At 36.5% G+C, this 20,506-nt stretch overlaps 1 protein-coding gene across 1 annotated transcript in view; it reads right to left on the bottom strand.

The window, feature by feature from the left end:
* PITPNC1 (phosphatidylinositol transfer protein cytoplasmic 1) overlaps window positions 1-20,506 on the bottom strand; it is a 361,819-nt gene that overhangs the window by 192,644 nt on the left and 148,669 nt on the right. The window lies entirely within an intron of this gene.

Here is a 20,506-nt window from a genome sequence, read left to right as displayed (position 1 = left end):
AAGGGAGGGAGGGAGAGAAGGAGGAAAGGAGGGAGGAAGGGAGGGAAGGAGGAAGGAAGGAGGGAGGAAGGAAGGAGGGAGGGAGGGAAGGAGGAAGGGAGGGAGGGAGAAAGGGAAGGAGGAAGGGAGGGAAGGAGGAAGGAGGGAGGAGGGAAGGAGGGAGGAGGGAGGGAGGAAGGAAGGAGGGAGGGAGGGAGAGAGGAAGGGAGGGAGGAGGGAGGGAGGAGGGAGGAAAGGAGGGAGGGAGGAAGGAAGGAGGAAAGGAGGGAGGGAGAAGGAAAGGAGGGAGGGAGGAAGGGAAGGAGGAAAGGAGGGAGGGAGGGAGGAAGGAGAGAGGGAAGGAAGGAGGGAGGGAAGGAGGAAAGGAGGGAGGGAGGAAGGAAGGAGGAAAGGAGGGAGAGAGGAAGGGAGGGAGGAAGGAAAGGAGGGAGGAAGGGAGGGAAGGAGGAAAGGAGGGAGGGAGGAAGGAAGGAGGGAGGGAGGAGGGAGGAAGGGAGGGAGGAAGGAAGGGAGGGAGGAAGGAGGAAGGAAGGAGGGAGGAAGGGAGGAAGGAAGGAGGGAGGGAGGAAGGAAGGAGGAAAGGAGGGAGAGAGGAAGGGAGGAGGAAGGAAAGGAGGGAGGAAGGGAGGGAAGGAGGAAAGGAGGGAGGGAGGAAGGAAAGGAGGAAGGAAGGAGGAAAGGAGGGAGGGAGGAAGGAAGGAGGAAGGAAGGAGGAAAGGAGGGAGGGAGGAAGGAAGGAGGAAAGGAGGAGGGAGGAAGGAGGAAGGAAGGAGGAAAGGAGGAGGGAGGAAGGAAGGAGGAAGGAGGGAGGGAGGAAAGGAGGGAGGGAGGGAAGGAGGAAAGGAGGGAGGGAGGGAGGAGGGAAGGAGGGAGGGAGGGAAGGAGGAAAGAAGGAGGGAGGAAGGGAGGAAGGAGGAAGGGAGGGAGGAAGGAAAGGAGGGAGGGAGGGAAGGAGGAAAGGAGGAGGGAGGAAGGGAGGAAGGGAGGAAGGAAGGAGGAAAGGAGGGAGGGAGGGAGGGAGGGAAGGAGGAAAGGAGGGAGGAAGGAAGGAGGGAAACAGAGAAGAAGGGAGGGAGGAAGGAAGGAAAGAGAAATGGAGAAAAGGAAGGAAGGAGGGAAAGAGAGAAGAAGGGAGGGAGAGAAGGAGGAAAGAAGGAAGCAAAGAAGGAGGGAGCAATATTGAGGGAAGGAGGGAGGAAAGAGTAGAAAACTAAGGAATCAATTTACTTAGATGGATTTCCCTGTCGTATGTTCGGTCTTAAGCACAAGCAGCTGCTTTTTGTAGTGATAAGGAACCAGAAATTTAGTGGATGCCCATCAGTTGGAGAATAGTTGAATAAGTCATGGTATATGAATGTAATGGAATATTATTGTTCTATAAAAAATGATCAGCAGATTGATTTCAGAAAAGCCTGGAAAGACTTACATGAATTAATGCTGGGTGAAGTGACCAGAACCAAGAGAACATTGTACACAGGAATAATAAGATTATGATATGATGAAATGGCTCTTCTCAACAATGAGGCAATTCAAGGCAATTTCAATAGACTTGTGATTGAAAGTGTCAAATGTATCCAGAAAGAGAACTATGAAGACTCGTTGTGAATCAAAACATAGTATTTTCACTTTTTGTTGTTTATTTGCTTATGATTTCTTTTTCTTTCTCATGTGTTTTTCCCCCGCTTTAGTCTGATATTTCTTGTGCAGCATGACAAATATGGAAATATGTTTAGAAGACTTGCACACCCAAAAAATTATCAAATTGTGCATACCCTTTGATCCAGCAGTGTTTCTATTGGGCTTATATCCCAAAGAAATACTAAAGAAGGGAAAGGGACCTGTATGTGCCAAAATGTTTATAGCAGCCCTCTTTGTAGTGGCCAGAAACTGGAAAATGAATGGATGCCCATCAATTGGAGAATGGCTGGGTAAATTGTGGTATATGAATGTTATGGAATATTATTGTTCTGTAAGAAATGACCAGCAGGATGAATACAGAGAGGACTGGCGAGACTTACATGAACTGATGCTAAGTGAAATGAGCAGAACCAGGAGATCATTATACACTTCGACAATGATATTGTATGAGGACATATTTTGATGGAAGTGGATTTCTTTGACAAAGAGACCTGAGTTTCAATTGATAAATGACGGACAAAAGCAGCTACACCCAAAGAAAGAACACTGGGAAACGAATGTGAACTATCTGCATTTTTGTTTTTCTTCCCGGGTTATTTATACCTTCTGAATCCAATTCTCCCTATGCAACAAGAGAACTGTTCGGTTCTGCAAACATATATTGTATCTAGGATATACTGCAACATATCCAACATATAAAGGACTGCTTGCCATCTAGGGGAGGGGGTGGAGGGAGGGAGGGGAAAAAAAAATCGGAACAGAAACGAGTGTCAATATAAAGTAATTATTAAATAAAAAATTTAAAAAAAAAAAAAGTCCTTAAGAGCATTTTGTTTCTGCATACCTACTATAACATATTGTACATATTGACAGATAATAAATAAAATAAGTATTATTTTATTGTTAAAAAAAAAAGAAGACTTGCACACGTAATTTATATGTGTTTATTGTCTTGGGGAGAGAGGAAAGATGAAGCAGGGAGAAAAAATTTGGAACACCAGGTTTTGCAAAGGCAAATGTTGAAAACTATCTTTGCAAGTATTTGGAAAAATAAAATACTATTTTAAAAAATAATAATAAAATTAAATTAAATGAAGGCTTCCAGCCCAATGAAAAAACAAAACAAAATAAGACCAAGCAGCTGGGCCCTTCTAAGCTGATCCTTTTTAGCCACAAATTCAGAGCCTGATGAATCCTTGACATTCCCTTGAAGGATTAAAGGATCAGATTTACAAATGGAAGAGACCTTATAGGTCACTTCCTCCAACAACTCCACTGTACAGAGGAGGAAACAAAGTTCGTAGAAAAAAAGTAGCTTTACCCAGGGAGCAAAGGGGAAAGCCAGGATTCAAACCCAAGTCTTCAGGCTCCAAAGCTAGTGGTGTTTCTATTGTACCATACAATCTTCTGTAACATTCCTTATTTTGGTCACAACATCTTTGTCAGAGGTCCCAGGACTCTTACACAGTATCTAATTTCATTCCCTTTTTGAGCCATTTGGAAAAAAAAAATCTCTTGGCATAGTCCCATTCCTCATTAAAACAACCCACATCTGTCCCAATTATGCTTTATGACTTACAGAGCATTCTCATCATGTCTTTGAGGTAGGTAATCCAAATACTGTCCCAATTTTATAAAAAATGAAGCTGAGGGAGTCAGGGTTCTCAAAGAGAGGTCTTCTGACTCCAAGCCCTGTGTTGGAAAAGACTATTATTTTTCCCAGACAAGAAAAATCTGCATTGAATCTTATCATTTTTGGAACTGGAATCATTACTCTAGAGTATTGTAGCTGTTATATTCAACCAACATACTGTCAATTTTATACTAGAATTAATGGCTTTATTCAATGTGAAAAGGATTCATTTAGCTGAAATTGACAATAAGACTTTATTTGATTCCATTCAAATCAGTTTGGGAAGGAAGCCATCTTGGTATAAGTTATTTACAAGACCTAGGTCTCGAGGAATTTGCAAAGTCTTCCTTTTATGCTAAGCTTCCTGTAAATTTTTAAGCCTCTTAACAAGCCTCTTCCTAGACATCCAATTCCCCTTGGAAAGTCATCATTTCCATCTAATTCCCCTGAGAAAGTAAATGTTTTTTCTCCCTACATCAAAAACTTATCACTGTCTTTCTAAAAAGGAAAAAGAAATTTAATTAGTTCCCACAGTTGCTGCCACTTTCATGATCTCAGCTGTCATGTGTCCTACAATTCTAAAGAGTCATCTCTGCCATTCAGATGCTCCATTTAGTGTGAAATATATTTCAGTCTCCTAGTGGATCAAATAATACCTCCTACTTCCCCATAAAAGGAGAAAAAAGTGGCACAGTGGAACAAACATCAGCTTTGAAGCCAGAAATTTTATTTTAGACAGCTGGAGTGTAAATGGCAAGATCACAGGACTCAAGAAAGATCTGAGTTCCAGTTCTGCCTCAAACATTCTTCAGCTAGGTGACCCTGAACTAATCACCTAATCTCTTTTGGCTACAGTTTTCTCATCTGTAAAATGGGAACAGGTATAGTGGAAAGAATAGACATTATAATCATTAATGTTCCATATTTAATAACAAAGTATAATTATTATAGCACCTATTTCCCAAAATTGTTGTAAAGATCAAATGAATGTGTGTGTGTGTGTGTGTGTGTGTGTGTGTTGTATATATGTATGTGTGTATAAAAGCAGCTAAGTAATGCATTGATAGACTACTGGGGTTAGAGTGAACAAGGGCAGAATCCAATCAGAGTCTCACTATCTTACTGACCTTATTTACCTGGGTAAGGCACTTACCCTCTATTTGCTTCAGATTCCTCATCTATAAAGTGGAGATAATAATGGCATCTTCCTTCCCAAGTTGTTGTGAAAATCAAATGAGATATTATTTGTAAAGCATAGGCACAATGCCTGGCACATAGTACACTCTATATAAATGTTAGTTATTATAATTAAAGTCATTTGAAAATTTAAATATGCTATATGAATGAAAGTTATTATTATTATTAGTTTAGAATTATGGTTTTCCCTTCCATCAGATGAGCAACTTGAATCTTGTGTCAGTTTTATCCTCTACAAAATAAGATTATATTTGTACTACACAGCCCCAATTAACATACATTATATATGTATGTGTGTATATTTGAGTAGTATGAATATATATCAGATTAAATGTCATAGTACTTTGTAGCCATAAAAATTGCTATGTAAATGTATCAACTTTTATTACTCTCAGAGTTCTTTTGTATGGTGTGGAAAAAACCCTAGATTCCAGAGTAAAAGTTGTGAGGGGTCCTAACAAACTAAAAAGACAATAAGTCCAAGTCTAGTGACTAAATGTGTTATCTCAAGACCAACCTAAGTTTAGAAATAAAGGTTCATCCATTAACCAGGCTGTTCATAGACTTGCAAAATTTTCAATCACAGCAATTCAAGAATAAGGGCAACTAACATGTCAAGATTGTGATCCATGCCCAGCGGAGTATAAAACCTTGAATCCCGAAAGTGTCCTTTACTTCTATTTTCAAGGGAAATGGAAGCTATTTCCTATGAGTTTATACTATTTTCCTACTCTTTATCTATTCTAGATCCTCTCTCCTTTCTAGGATTTCATGATACCACTCTTTCTTGGTTCTCTTATTTCACGACCTCCAATATATATATATATATTTCACGACCTCCAATAGCAGATGTCCCCCAAAGTTTTGTCCCTGGTTCCCTTTTGTTTTTCATTTTATACTATATTTTCCTTGGTGACTTCATCAGCTACCAAAGATTCAATGATCATCTTTATGTAGATGAATCTATACATCTGGCCTTATTCTCTCAGTTGAGTTATAGTTACACTCAAAGTAGATGTCTCATGGGTAACTCAAACTCAACATTTCCATATTATCCTTTTATGAAGGACTTTTAAAGCCCTTCATAATCTGAGCCCTTGCTGTCTTTCCAGGTTTCTTATACTTTACTCATCCCACCTCATGTATCCCTCAGTCCAGTGATCAGAGCTCCTTGCTATTGCATCAGACATTCCAACTCCCAGTACTAAATTTCTACGGCCTATATCCCATGTCTGTAATTTTCTCAACTCCTCATAGCTTCTTAGTTTTTGTAAAATTTCTGTTAACATCCTACTTTATACAAAAAATCTTTCCTATCCTACTTAATATTAGTGCCTTTTCTCTAAGATTATCTATTTTCATGTATTCTCTCCTCCTCCAACCCCACCCCCAATCAGATTTTGAAGTTCTTGAGGACAGGGTCTCTTTGGCTTTCTTTGTATCTTTAGTGTTTAGCACAGGACCTGGCATATAGTAGGTGCTTAATAGATGCTTGTGAATTTAACATTATTTTGAGACTAAGCTAAGTCTTTATAATTACAGTGGGTTCATTTTAAAATTTTTGATTTTTGTTGGTCTTTTCCATTTCCATTGCTGCAGTCATTGTGTATGTTGTTTTCTTGGTACTGCTTATTTCATTTGCATCAGTTTATATGTTGCTGTGTAGTCATTTTTCCTTCTTGTTTAGTTGTTTCAGTAGTATCCAACTATTCTTAACCCCATTTGTGGTTGCTTGGCAAAGATATTGGAATAGTTTGCCATTTCCTTCTCCAGATCATTTTCCAGATGAGGAAAACTGAATTCAACAGATTTCTGTAACTTACTTAGGGTCATACAGTTAGTGTCTGATACTGAATTTGAACTCAGATCTTCCAGCCTCTAGGACTGCAGCCTTTTCTACTGTCCACCTAGATGCCCATCAATTCAAATGAGTTTTTTCAAGCCTTCCTTTGTTCACCATGTCCCTTATTTCTTATGGAATAGTAAAGGCTGCATTTTATTCACACAAAAATTTGACTTATTCTTCAATTGACAGAGTCTTACTTTGTTTCTATTTCTTTGCTACTACTATAAGTGCCACTATAAGCATTTTGGTGTTATTTGGACCTTTCTATCTTTGAGGAGGTGTCCGTTCTCAAAGGACAAGTAAGTTTTGAATAACTGTCCTGTAAACAGAAAGCCTTACCTGAGTCACATAACTTAAAGAAGGGAGAAGAAGAATCCTAATTCTATTATTAAGCTACTGCTAAGTAAATGAGAGAAAATCATGGCTCCTCTTCATTTCACATAGTTAGAACAGTAATTCTCAAACACTTTTGTCTGAGGACCCCCTTATTCTTTAAAAATCAGAATCTCCTTTGTTTAGAAGGGTTATATCTACCAATATTATCATGTTAAATATTAAAATATCTTGATAGTTTTAACCTTGTAGACCCATATGAAAGAATTTCATGGAATCCCCCCCTCCAAGAGGCCCTGGACTACATACTGAGAACCACTGAGCTCAAAAGTAATTCAATTACCAACTGAGAGTTATGATTTTGTTGACGATGGCTAAGCAGAAAGGCTTCTAAGAAAAGCTCAATAAAAGAAAAACTGAACAATTATATAAATGGGCGGTCATTCCTGTTTGTGAAAATATCACATTTTTAAAAGGTAATAATAAGGATAGCTAGCATTATACAGCTTTTTTAAGTCTGCAAAATGTTCTACATACATTATCTGATTTGATATTCACAGTAAACCTGGGAGGTAGGTGGGCTTTTATTATCCTCATTTTACAAAGGAAAAAGAGGTAAAAGCAGTGATTAAATGATTGTCCAGAGTTACATAGGGGGCACCATAGGCATACATGGTGCACTAAATGCATTGGCCCCAGATTATGTATCACTGTGTCAGCTGTGTGACTCTAGGCAAGTCATTTAACCCTGTCTGCCTCAGTTTTTTCATCTGTAAAATGACCTGGAGAAGGAAATGGTAAACCACTCCAGTATCTCCACCAAGAAAACCATAAAGAACCAGGCAAACCCTAAAACAACAAAAGAATCATATATAGTGAGAATCTAAGGTAGGATTTGACTTGAGGCTCCTGACCCCAAGTCCACAGTTCTTACCCATTGTGTCACCAATCTGAGAACTACTGCTAGAGTAGATCTTAGACGTCATCCAGTCCAACCCTTTAATTTTACAAATGAAAAATTGAGGCATAGAGAGGTTAGGTAATTTATTTTAGTATATAAGAGTAGATAGTAGAGTTGGAATTTGAACTCAAATCTTAATAACTATATGCTGTTTCCTAAGTATTTTATCCTAAATAGTTCCTACTACTTTTGCTGAGATCACAAGTGCTTTCTTTATAATCCCTTTTACAATAATAATCTCACCTAAAATAAGCTTTATATCCTAAACCATTCCCAAGGATTCTTCTTCTTAAAAGACTTCTAGGGACAAAAATTACATCTTCCCTTCACTAGTAGCCTAAAATTTAGCAATCCTTTTTGTTCTGAAGTTATATTCAACCTGAGGCTTAACCCTAATTAGTCCTGATATTCCTAACCTCATGAGACATCTCATGCCATTTGGCAAATCTTACATTTTGGACTATGAAAATTAATCAGTCCAAATAACACATTTTAGGCCCTGAAGGGGGAAGGAAAAAAGGCGTAATTATAATGAATTTCTATAAATCTATATTGAGTGCTTTAAAATTTGTCAAAATTTTTAACAAAATCTTAAAAGACATTATAAAATATTATTATTCCCATTTTACAGATGAGGAAACTAAGATTGAAAATAATCATTAAGTGACTACATTAAATGTCAGAACTAGGAATCAACAGAAGTATTTCCCAAATTAGCAGAAAGCCTTCCCTTCCACATAAGACAGCCTTTCAATTAAAATCTTTCCTAATGAGGAGATCATCCAAGAAAATATAGGCTTATCTTGGTGCCTTCTCATTTCTTTGTTAAGATTATGCTCAAATAAGTAGAACTTATTTTAAATAATAATAAAGTATTGTACTGCCTTCTTGTCTTCATTTTCCACCAATTCAAGAAGTTTTTTGGAAATTTCATGTCATTTCAGGGGGGGCAATGAACTAGCACAGTGGTTAGAGTCAGGAAGATCTGAATTCAAAATTCACAACAGGTATTCACTAGCTGTTTGATCCAGGGCAAGTGACTTAACCCTATCTGCCTCAATTTCCTTATTTCTATAATGAGCTAGGAAAGGAATTTGCAAATTTGCAAATTATCTTTGCCAAGAAAACCCCAAATGGGGTCACAAAAAGTCATGCTCATGAGCAATAACAAAAGCTACAAATCAACAAATTCCACATTATTAAAGTTGTTCTTTGAAGGGCTTTAAGCTGTTAAGGCCTGGTAGAAGAGTTTCACCAAAAAAAAACCAGTATAACTTTGAGTAAACATAGAAACCAGCAGAGGCAGAAAGTGGAATCACAACAAGGAAGCCAGCACACCCATACATGGACCTGGATAGTCCTCTGAAAAAGGCATAGGAAACTGGTGGAGGGGAAACTGTAAATAAGCAGCTGATCCAGATGAATGGCATCCTGAAATATTGAAAGAACTGGCAGATGTGATGGCTGAGCCACTATCAGTAATATTTGAACGACTGTGGAAAACAGAAGAGGTAGCACAAGATTGGAGAAAGGCAAATCTTGTCCTGATTTTCAAAATCGAAGAGAAAATAGTCTGCAAAGTCTAGGCCAGAAAGGTTGACATTTTAATAATAATAATAATAGTATCTTTTTATTTTTCAAAATACATGCAAAGATAGTTTTCAACAGTCACCATTGCAAAACCAGCAAAGTTGACTTAATCTTATTGTATCAGAATTTATATTTCAGTCCTCTGCAATGACAGATAGTTAAAGAGATGCTAGGTAAATATTGAGAAAAGGAAAAAGTGACTACAAAATGTCAGCATAACTTCATCCAAAATGAACTGGACTAATGGAAAATGCCACAGCTTTACCTAGAAAAATGGAAATAATGAAAAGGTCTATCATCTAGGGTTATTGTGAGGATAAAATGATATATTTGTAAAGCACTTTGCAAACCAGAAACCACTATATAAAGTCAATCTATTGCCATTAGCTATTAGTATTACTATTAGTAGTGCTGTGGAAAAAATGTGAGCAGCAAAGTGATGCAGTGGATATAGCACTAGGCTTAGAATCAGGAAGATTCACTTTTCTGATTTCAAATCTGGCTACAGACACTTACTAGCCCTGTAATCACTTAATGCTGTTTGTCTTCTCTGAAAAATGATCTGGAGAAGGAAATGGCAAACAACTCCAGCATCTTTGCCAAGAAAATCTCAAATGGGGTCATCAAGTGTCAGGCAAGCCTGACAAACATCTAAAGAACATCATTGATAAACTGGAGAGAATCCACAGGTAGATGATCAGAATAATAAAATACTTTGAGTCCATGTTCTATGAGAATCAATTCAGGGAAATGGAATGTTTAGCCTGGAGGGAGACAGAACTACAGATGTCATGATAGCTATCTGCACTTAAGTATTAGAAGGGATTATCATATGAAAGATTATTCTATTTGGCCCCAGAGAGCAAAATCAAAATCAGGAACAAGATGTGAAAGTTAGAAAAACAAAAATTTAAGTCTGATATTCAGAAATACTTGCTAACAATTAAAATATTGAGATGTGAAAAGGGCTATTTTGGAAGGTGATGGGTTCTGCCTCTTTACAGGTTTATTCAGAGAGTATGTACAGTAAGGATTCCTTTTTGGTTATGAGGAAAATAGAATTTGTTTATTTTCTACTACTTCTTGAGAAGTGAATATCAACTTCAAGAGAGAGGTTGACTATATCGGATTAATTGAGAAAGGAGAAGGTAGTGAGAAAAATTTGAAACACAATATTTTGCAAAGGTGAATGTTGAAAACTATCTTTGCATGTATTTGGAAATGTGTGTGTGTGTGTGTGTGTGTGTGTGTGTGTGTGTGTGTGTGTGTAAGAGACAGAGAGAGAGAGAGAGAGACAGAGAGACAGAGACAGAGACAGACAGAGACAGACAGAGACAGAGAGAGAGGTGAAAAGAAGAAAAAGCACTGGAACAGGAAAAATATGAAAATCTTTCTTTCTGTTCTCCTCTTCCTCAATGGTTGTGCAATCTTTGATAAATTCTTGAAGTCCCCCCATCACCAATAAATTCTTGCCTGGAACTTCTGTTTGAGCTTGTCCCTAAGCTGGTGAGATCTTCCCCTTTTTCTTCCCCTACTGGATCTGTTTCTTTATTTGTAAAATGAGAGAACTGGACTACATAATCTTTGAGGCCTGTTTTGGACCTTAAAAAAAAAACTATGATCTTCTGGAGGGAAAAAAATCTGTCCACATGATATCTGTCCATCACTTTTTTTAAATTTTAATTTTTCAAAACAAAGGACAATGGACAATTCTTCAACATTAGCCTTTGCAAAATCCTGTATTCCAATTTTCCCCCCATTCCCCCATGTCCTCCCCTAGATGGCAAGTAGTCCAATATATGTTAAACATGGTAGGAAAAAAAAATATATATATATATATACACATACATACATACAATTATCAAGCTGTAGAGGAAAAAAAAAGAAGCAAAATAAAATATAAGCAAACAACAACAAGAAAAAGAGTGAAATTGCTATGTTGTGAACCACACTCAGTTTCCTCAGTTCTCTTTCTGGGTATAGATGGCTCTCTTCATCACTGAACAATTGGAACTCTACTGCTTTTCTTTCTAGACTTTCAATGGAGAGTGCAACTAGTGACCATGAAGAAAGGATCAAGCTTGTTCCTGTACATTCTATAAGTATGCAAATCCTTTGCAAAACAGCATGCAAATAAGCCATTATATTAACTGAATTTTGTAATAGGACTCTAATGTTTATTAAGAACTAATTCAACTTCCTCTCTATGCCAAAGGTGCCTCTTTCTTATATGGGTTCCCTTTCTAAATAGCCCAAGATCAGTAAACAGAGGCTGCCATATCAGAAAATGAGTAATAGAAATAATTTTGCTCTTAACTGAAATAGCTTGACAACAGGAACAGCAGATGGAAGAGACAGGCTCAGTCTCTGGCCACATGTTCTTCTAAAACGATTGCATGTTTAGGTAAAGAGATTTGAATTTGAGTGGAACTCTCTACCAGTTTACAAAAACACATTTAGGAATACTTGGACTAATTAGATTTTACCCAATTCCTCATTCCTCCGTGCTAGACTTGGTAAAGAAGGTAGGAAGAGAAAAGGAATGGCAGTCAGCTATCCTGACATATATACCTTGGAAACAAAAGTTTTCACAACAGGTTTTCACATCTCCTCATATACATACAAACATAATACTGACTGGAAAGAATAAAAGAGGGTGGTAGAATCAGTAAGAATGAGTATGGGTATTAACATCATCATGCACTTGAAATTCCAAGTCAGTCAATTCTTCTTCACCTCCCATGGTTGCTCCATTTCTCACTTTCCACATTTTCCTCCCTTAGGGGACTAGCATATTTCACCTGAATAGTACAAAACCTACAGGGCCACAACTGCTATGGACCAATGCTTGATGATAAAAATGAAGTAAAAGAGTGGGTGTGAATGAGATATTCAGTTATAGCCACTCAGTTTGTATCTGAAGATTTGTATCAAATCAAGTCTGTGTGTCTGAATTTCCTCATCGATAAAATGAAGAAATTGGACTTAATGATCCCTTGGCTTTCTTCTAGCTTTAACTTCCATAATTGTGGATAAAGTATCAATCCCACTTTGTCCTGCCCTTTCTAATCAGAAATTTCTCAAGTGGATAGGATAGCAACATTGATTTTAACTGGGTTTTCTCATTGGCTTGTATTAGCCACCATGAAATACAGAGGAAGGCAAAGAGCCAGTGCTTCACTTTGGGGAGTAAACAGTGGAGATTTTAGCTAACACTTCCCATTTAATGCTAACAATACACAGGCTCATTAAGGAACTTACAAAATCTCACATCCTCAAACCCCAAGGACCTTTCAAGGGTTCCTATGTCTTGTGGAAAGGGGCTATTTAAGTTTAACAGTGGAACCGACAGAACATTCTTTCCTTATACAGCAAGTACACAATGTGGTGTTTAGGGCTGATGGGAGATATGTTGTTCTCTCCACATGGATCAAATCAAATATTAGAGAGGCATCATAGTTAGAAGTTGGCAACTCTCCCTGACGGGCACCTGCCAGGACAGGCTAATTAATCTAGAATCCACGTTGATGAAGAACATGACAGTTCATGACTGAAAAACAAACCTTAAAATAGATTCCATCTTTTCTCCAATTCTCCCCCCCCCATGCCAGCCACACCTTCACCCTAATCCCAGACCAGACTCTCCCCCCAAAGAACTTTAGTAGGAAGGAATTAGGGATGGTATACATAGAATTGTTGCTAAAAGGGATAAAATTTAAAATATTGCTCCCATCTGATTTTGTGATAGTCATTATCTAGAGCAATGGTTCTCAAAAGTATGGTCTAGAAAATCCTGGGGATCTCTGAAACCCTTTTAGAAGGTCTACAAATTCAAAAATGGTTTTTATTTCCAATATGGTAAATATCTATAAATATAATCCAGATAAACAAAAACGCTTTGGAGAGATCTTCAATAATTTTTAATAGGATGAAGATACTGAAAACAAAAGTTTGAGAACCACTGATCTAGAGCAGTAGTTCTCAAAGTATGGCCTAGGGAATCCTGGGGATCTCTAAAACCCTTTTAGAAGGTCTACAGATTCAAAAATATTTTTTATTTCCAATATGGTAAATGTCTATAAATATAATCCAGATAAACAAAAACGCTTTGGAGAGATCCTCAATAATTTTTAATAGGATAAAGACACCGAAAACAAAAGTTTGAGAACCACTGATCTAGAGCAAAAGTTTTTCATCTGAGCTTCAAGAATTTGTTTTAATTTTTAAATATTGATAACTATATTTCAATATAATTTCCATGGTGATTCTTTGCCTTTGTTTTATCCATTTAAAAACATAACTTCTAAGAAGGGCCAATAGATTTCATCAAAAAGGGGTCCATGACACAAAAAAAGTCTAATAATGTCTGATCTTAAGACAGGCATCATGGTTAGGTGGCAAAATAAATAGTTTTGGTCTTGGAATCAAGATGACCTGAGTTCCAATTCTGTCTTAGACATTTATTAAGCAGTAATCCTGAGCACTCCCAGAGTTAACATGAAGATCAAAAGAGATAAAAGGGCTATGAAAACTTCAAAATGCTCTAGGAATATAGAAGGAAGCATTTATTTACTATGTGCTGGCATTTTATGTGTATTATCTCATTTAACAATTCTCAGAAGTAGGCACTATTATTATCCCCTTTTTCTGAGGAAACTAAGGCAGGAAGAAATTAAGTTACTTGGCTCAGAATCACACAACTAGATTCTAGTAAGTATCTGAGGGCAGATTTGAACTTAGATTTTCCAGAGGCCAAATCCACTGCTCTATTCATTTCATCACTTAACTAGCTCAGGCACTTGCAGTAACTAAACCACCTTCTGCTGAGCACAACAAAGGGACTAAAGAGCTCAAGGATTGCAGGAAAAGATAGCCTATGTGGTAAATAAATAAATAAATCCAAGAAAATCCCTGCTTGTAGAAAGAGAAGCATCCCTGACTAGACTGGGGGAAATAAAGAAAAATAAATAAAGATAAAATAAAGATAGCCTACATGATAGCTGATTGTTATGTATGTAGAAGAAATGATCCCTGATTGGGCTAGGAGATTTCTGACTTCACTGGTGATATATGCCTGAAGTGAGATTAGACTTGAGAAATACTGGAAAAGCAACAAATCGGGGTTTCAGAGAGAAAAAATGAACTCTTCAACATATCCCTTGATTCTTAACACTTGTACCCTAGAAATTGCTAAAAGCAGACTTCTCCAGTGGAATTGTCCTTTGTAGAACCGATATTTTATCACATTTCATAACCATTTACCCTAATCCACATAACTTATCTGATTTCCATTTCACCACTTGCCCTGAAAAATGTTGGCAATCTAACTGTGACTTTTATTTCATTACTTTTTGGTAGGAACAAGCAAAATAAGATATTAGATCCTTCCTAAGCTGGTACTGGACAGTTTCCCTTTAGACTAATGGGGAAAGGGGTTTTTCTTCTGAAGGGGAAGGTGGGGAGTAAAGACCAAAAACATAATATCCTAAGGTGAACACTATCTGATGTGATATATATTCTAGACTGAAAGGAGAATGAAGACAGAAAAACAAAGGAAGAATCAGGGAACCAGCATCATCTTGGTTGCAGATTACCGCTCCCTCAAGAAGTTCTTGGCAGGGTATCTCCCAGCCTATCCCCCTCCACAAAAAGTGGAGTCTCTGGAGACAAAGTGGACCAGATCCAAGATTATATCTACTTTAATATATACCTGCAATGCAGGTTGTCCTCAGTTCTAGTTCTAGTGCCTGTGTTATGAGCTGATTTACAACATATAAAACTTACCTATTATTAGTCAAGACTTGGGTTAAAAATCTCACCTCCAACACTTTAGAGTTCTAATTTTATAACCCTCAGAAATTTATTTAACTTCCCAAAGCCTCAATTTCCTCATCTGTTAATAACAATAGCTAGTATGTACATAGTTCTTTATTAGCACTTTAAAAATATTGTCTCAGATCCTCACAATAACATTTAGGATGTAGGTGCTACTACTACCCCCATTTTATAGATGAGAAACTGAGGCTGAATGGTTAAGTGATTTGTCCGGGGCAATACAACTCACATGTCTGAGGTAGGGTTTGAACTTGTCTTTTTAACTCCAAAGCCAGAACTCTAATCACAACACTACTTAGCTGGAAATAGTTACATTTGCAATATTTACCTCAAGTTTGTGAGAAACAAATGAGATGATGTATAGAAATGCTTCACTAATTTTAACATACAACATAAAGTTCAGTGGTTTATGCATATCATTATTTCCTTGTAATATAATTTAGACAATGAATAAAGGAATTCTACCAAGTCACCTGAGCTGACGACAGGCAATGGATTATTCATCTTTAACCTACACTTTTACAATATCTTCCAAATTGTCTTCCCTACTTCAAGTTTCTCCTCTTTCAAATCCATCCTCCATATAACTACCCAACTCATCTTCCTAAAGCACAGAGCTAACCATGACATTTCCCTATGTAATAAATTCCAATGGCTCTCTCTTATCTCTAGGATCAAATATTAAGTACTGTTTGGCACTTAAAGCTCTTTATGTGCTGACTCCCATTCTAGTCTCATTATCTATTACCCATCTTCATCCATGTTCACCATTCACTACATTCTATCTCCCATACTCATGCTCTATCCCCTATGCTTGGAATGCCTCCTTGCCTTATCTCTGGCCCTGTTCTTTACTGTTGTTCAGTTGGTTCAATCATGTCTGACTTTTCATGACCCCATTTGAGGTTTTCTTGGCAAAAATAGTGGAGTAGTTTGCTATTTCTTTCTCTAGCTCATTTTACAGATAAGGAAATCGAGGCAAACAGAATCATACAAATAGTGTCTGAAGAGACATTTGAATTCAGGAAAATGACTAGATGACTACAGAAGTTATTTTTACATCTGGCCAATGTCAGGCAATTTATAATTTCATTGAAACTATGTTCAATGTCTATGCTGTCTTTCCTATCATAACAAGAACTCTTTGAGGACACAGTTCACTTTAATGTATACCAAATACCTCATATAGTGAAAGACTCCATAAAGATTTACTATTTTTTGCATATTTGAACATGTGCAAAAATAAAATAATTAGACTGTTCTCTGTGCCTCAGTGTTTTTTTAATCTTCAAGATGGAATAGGCTCATTTTATAATCTCACAGTCCATCAGACATCTTTGGGAGGATGAGACAGCATCTTAAAAACCATATTTCTCCTGGGCAAATCCTATATTTGTTTCTAGGACTGAACAGAAGCTTTTCTTCCTAAGCCTTCTCTATTCTTAATGAGTACAGTATCTTCCCTAATGGAATCCCAGGGAAAAGAGAATGGAATCATTTGCCAAAAAACTGATGCATTCCTGCCCTCCTGTGTCTTCTTCAGCTCTCTTTGCTCCAGAGATAACTCCTACTCCATATCTGTCCTTCCATTTCAGTCTACCCTTCACAATTAGGGATGCCAAAGCAAGAGAGTGAAGAACTAATTATTTTAGGGAAACATCCCCCAGGGCCCAGCCCACAGCTCAGCTACCATTGCAAAGCAACAGCTGGTTGGTTGTTGAACTGGCTCCAAATCCTGGGAATTCACAGCTATTAATAACTGAGTTGGCTCGAACTCATTTGCATTTCATTATGATGCAGGAATTCCCTAGTATTACATCCCCGGGCAAATGAGAAGAGCTTAGTTTAATCAGAGTACAGTTTCTCCAGTTAAAGGACAGATCCTAAGAGAGTTCATGGAAACCTTGGAAACAGGACCCAAACCTATCTGTAGTGAAAGAATAATTCAATTCAATTGAGGATTCAGTTATCACAGGGACTGGGAAAGTAGGAAGGGGTGGAAGTTTACTAACCAATGGGGAATAAACAGTAGTGGATGGGAATGGGAGAAGGTCTGCAGATGAAGACTAGAGAGTAGTTTGAAGGCTACTTCTCTTTGAAACATTTGACTATTCCCTTAGCACTGACACTTGGTCATTGCACTCTGAATCAGCCTTTGAGAATTTTCTAACTTTTAATCACAACATTCTGGGCCAAATGGGAGGGTCCTAGTTTAGGAAAGTGATTGAAGTGTTAAAGAACAAACTTTGTGGAAAATCGATACAGATATTCACAGCAAGACATTTTTTATGGTAACATGAAACTTGAAACAAAGTCTAGTGGCCATCAATTAGAGAAATAGCTGAATCAAGTGTGGGATATGAATGTAATTAGAATATTAATGTAGTATAAAAATGATGAATATGAGAAATTCAGAGAAACAAGGGACTACATATAAACTGGGGCAGAATAAAATAAACAGAAGCAAGCCAACATACACAATTATTAGATATATAAAAAGAAAGAAAGATATTTAGACAGATAGATGGATACATAGCTAGATGGATAGATAGGCTTATATTAAGATACTATTAAGTTACTATGTGACAGGCACTGTGTTAAGTACTGGTGATACAAATATAGGAAAAACAAACTCTCCCTTGGGAACAATTGTTGAAACAACCCCACGCAGTTAAGCTAGGTTTTCCTTTAAAAGTATTGAAATGGTTCTCAAGACTTAATTGGCTCAATGAACTAAGGCCTGGGCTAGTGGTATAACTTACTGTTGGCGTAAATGAAAAAAGAAAAGAAAGGAAAAGAAAAGAAAAGGTCACCCAAGACTCCTCCTCTCTGGCTTCTGACCAGCAGATCATCATGACCAACAAAGGAGAGAAGATGCACTTAAATGAATCTATCATGTCTTTGCTAAATGTCCCTTCTCAGCTATGGCTAAATAAAGCTCATTTTGTTAACTGTTAGATGATCTACAAGAGTCTCATTTTATTTTGACAAGAAACCTGAAGCACCAAACCAGCCTGAGGCAGGTCTGGATTATGAAAGGGAGAATGTGTCATTTTGCCATCTAAGAAACATGTGTAATCAGGGCTCTATAGGCCATTAATTATGTGATGACAATAAATCAAGATCACTGAGAGTACTGAAAAATCTCACTGACTTTCTGGATATAGTTCTAAATTGTTTTCCAAAATGGCTGGACCAATTCACAGCTCCCCTAATATTGCATTAGTGTGACTGTTTCCCATCAATTCCTCTAATAACTGTCATTTTCTATTCCTTTTCTCTCCTTCACTTTTGACTATTTTATAGTCATGAAGCAGAACTAAAGATTTAAAAAAAAACGAACTTCAGAGTTGCTTTAATTACCTTTCTCAAATTATTAATGATTTGAAACCATTTTTCATGTGGCTATAGATTCTTGGATTTCTTCTTTTGAAAACAAACTATTTACTTTGTCAATTTATGTTTGAATTTGTTCCACATAAATCTAGGACATTAGACATTTATTGCAGAAACTTGCTATGAAGATTTTTTTCCTTGTTACCTCTTTTGATTTCTAATTTTAACTTCATTGATTCTGTTTGTTCAAAACTTTAAAAATTTTACATTATCAAAACTGGCCATTTTATCTTCTGTGATTTTCTCTATCCTTTCTGAACTCTTTTCCCATCCATAAATATGTAAGATCATTTCCTCCTTGATCCTCTAATTTGCCAAATGGATACATTATCTTGGTATATGGTGTGAAGTGTTGGTCTATGCTTAATTCTGCCAGACTGCTTTCCAATTTTCCTACACTTTTTTTTATCAAATAGTGATTTCTTAATCCAGAAGTTGGTGTCTTTCAATTTCTTTCTCTGTGTTCATTCTTCTGTATTTTATGTGCCTAATCTTTCTAGTAATACACTTCTCTATTTTTTAACCAATACTAAATAGTATTGATCATTATTGCTGTGTAATATACTTTGAGACCTGATTCCTACATCCAATATAATAAAAATTATAATATTATGTAACTTAATATGCAGATTGAGTGCCGTATCAGTCTAACTACAAAAGGGTCACCTCATAAAACTAGACACAAAAAAACACAACAAATTTATCTGGAAGTACAAATGATTGATATTAAAGGAAATGATGAAGGAAAAAACTAGGAAGCAAGAGAGTTTAAAAGTATCCATTCTCAAGCTTCATTAAAAATCAACAATGATCAAAACTATTTAATATTGATTTTTTAAAATGGAAAAATTTATTAATACAAGAAATTAGAGACAGAAAACCCAGAAGTTAGAAAATATAATAGCTTAGTGTTCAATAAACCCACTGACAAGAATTAGAATATATAAGAATAATTAGAATTTTCTAGTTAACAAAAAATGCTTGCAAAATTGGGAAGCAATTTGGTAGAAAGGGAATTTATGTCCACATATCATACCATATGCCACAATAAGTAACAAATGGATACATCACCAAGATTCATAGAAACATATTATAAGCCAATCAAAGGAGCAGGAAAGGAGTTAACTTTATTAAAAGGAACATTTTTTTTTGCTATAACAAAATAGCAAATAATTTTAAAGGAGGTATTCATCAAGTAGAGAATAGCTGAATAAAATATTGAAGTATAAATATAATGGAATTTTATTGCACTGTAAGAAATAAATGGTTCAATTTCAGAAAAATCTGAAAAGACTTGTATGAACTGATGCAAAATGAAGTAAGCAGAACCAGCAGAACAATTCGTATAATCACAATGTTGAAAAGAAAAAAAAAAGGAAAGATGTTAAAAATTCTGATCAATGCAATGACCAATCACAATTCCTGGAGACTCGTGATATTCAAACATGTTCTTCAGACAGATTTTATATTCCAGACATGCCGAAGATGTTTTTAGATATTGCTATTGTATGGATTTGTTGTTGCCTCATATAATGATCTTCTGGTTCTGCTCATTCACTTAGCATCAGTTCATATAAATCTCTGAAATCATCCTGTTGGTCATTTCTTATAGAACAACAATATTCTATAACATAGTTTGACTATGGTTATAAAAAAGGAAGGCTTTTTATTTTTTTTTAAGGGGAAACTGGTGATGGCAATAACAGAAAAAGAAAGGTTTTTTAAAAATGCATTGGAAAGAATAGAAGAAAGTACAAATAAGCTGAACAGTTTTGGAATTAATTTATTGAATTTATTATATAGTTCTTTTAAAGGGCTTGTGATTAGGATCTGTTGTTTCATATACTATTCCTTTTTTTTCTATTCTTTGCATATGCAAATGTTCATGGTTGATGATGTTTGTCAAGTTTAGAATAAGAAAAATTAAGTTTTAGAAAAAAAATTAGAGGCTCAACTATTTTCTTTCATACTAATGCTATTATTTGACTGAAGGAATGAAAAAGAAGTTCTGTGACATTTAAGACAGGATTTAATCTTACTGTCATTTTCACTGGGGGTTGGGGTAGAGAGATGAGGG

Source organism: Antechinus flavipes, chromosome 4, assembly GCF_016432865.1.
Source record: "Antechinus flavipes isolate AdamAnt ecotype Samford, QLD, Australia chromosome 4, AdamAnt_v2, whole genome shotgun sequence".
Lineage (NCBI taxonomy): Eukaryota > Metazoa > Chordata > Mammalia > Dasyuromorphia > Dasyuridae > Antechinus > Antechinus flavipes.
The sequence above is the reverse complement of the archived record's forward strand: the minus strand, read 5'-3'. Positions and strand labels throughout refer to the sequence as shown.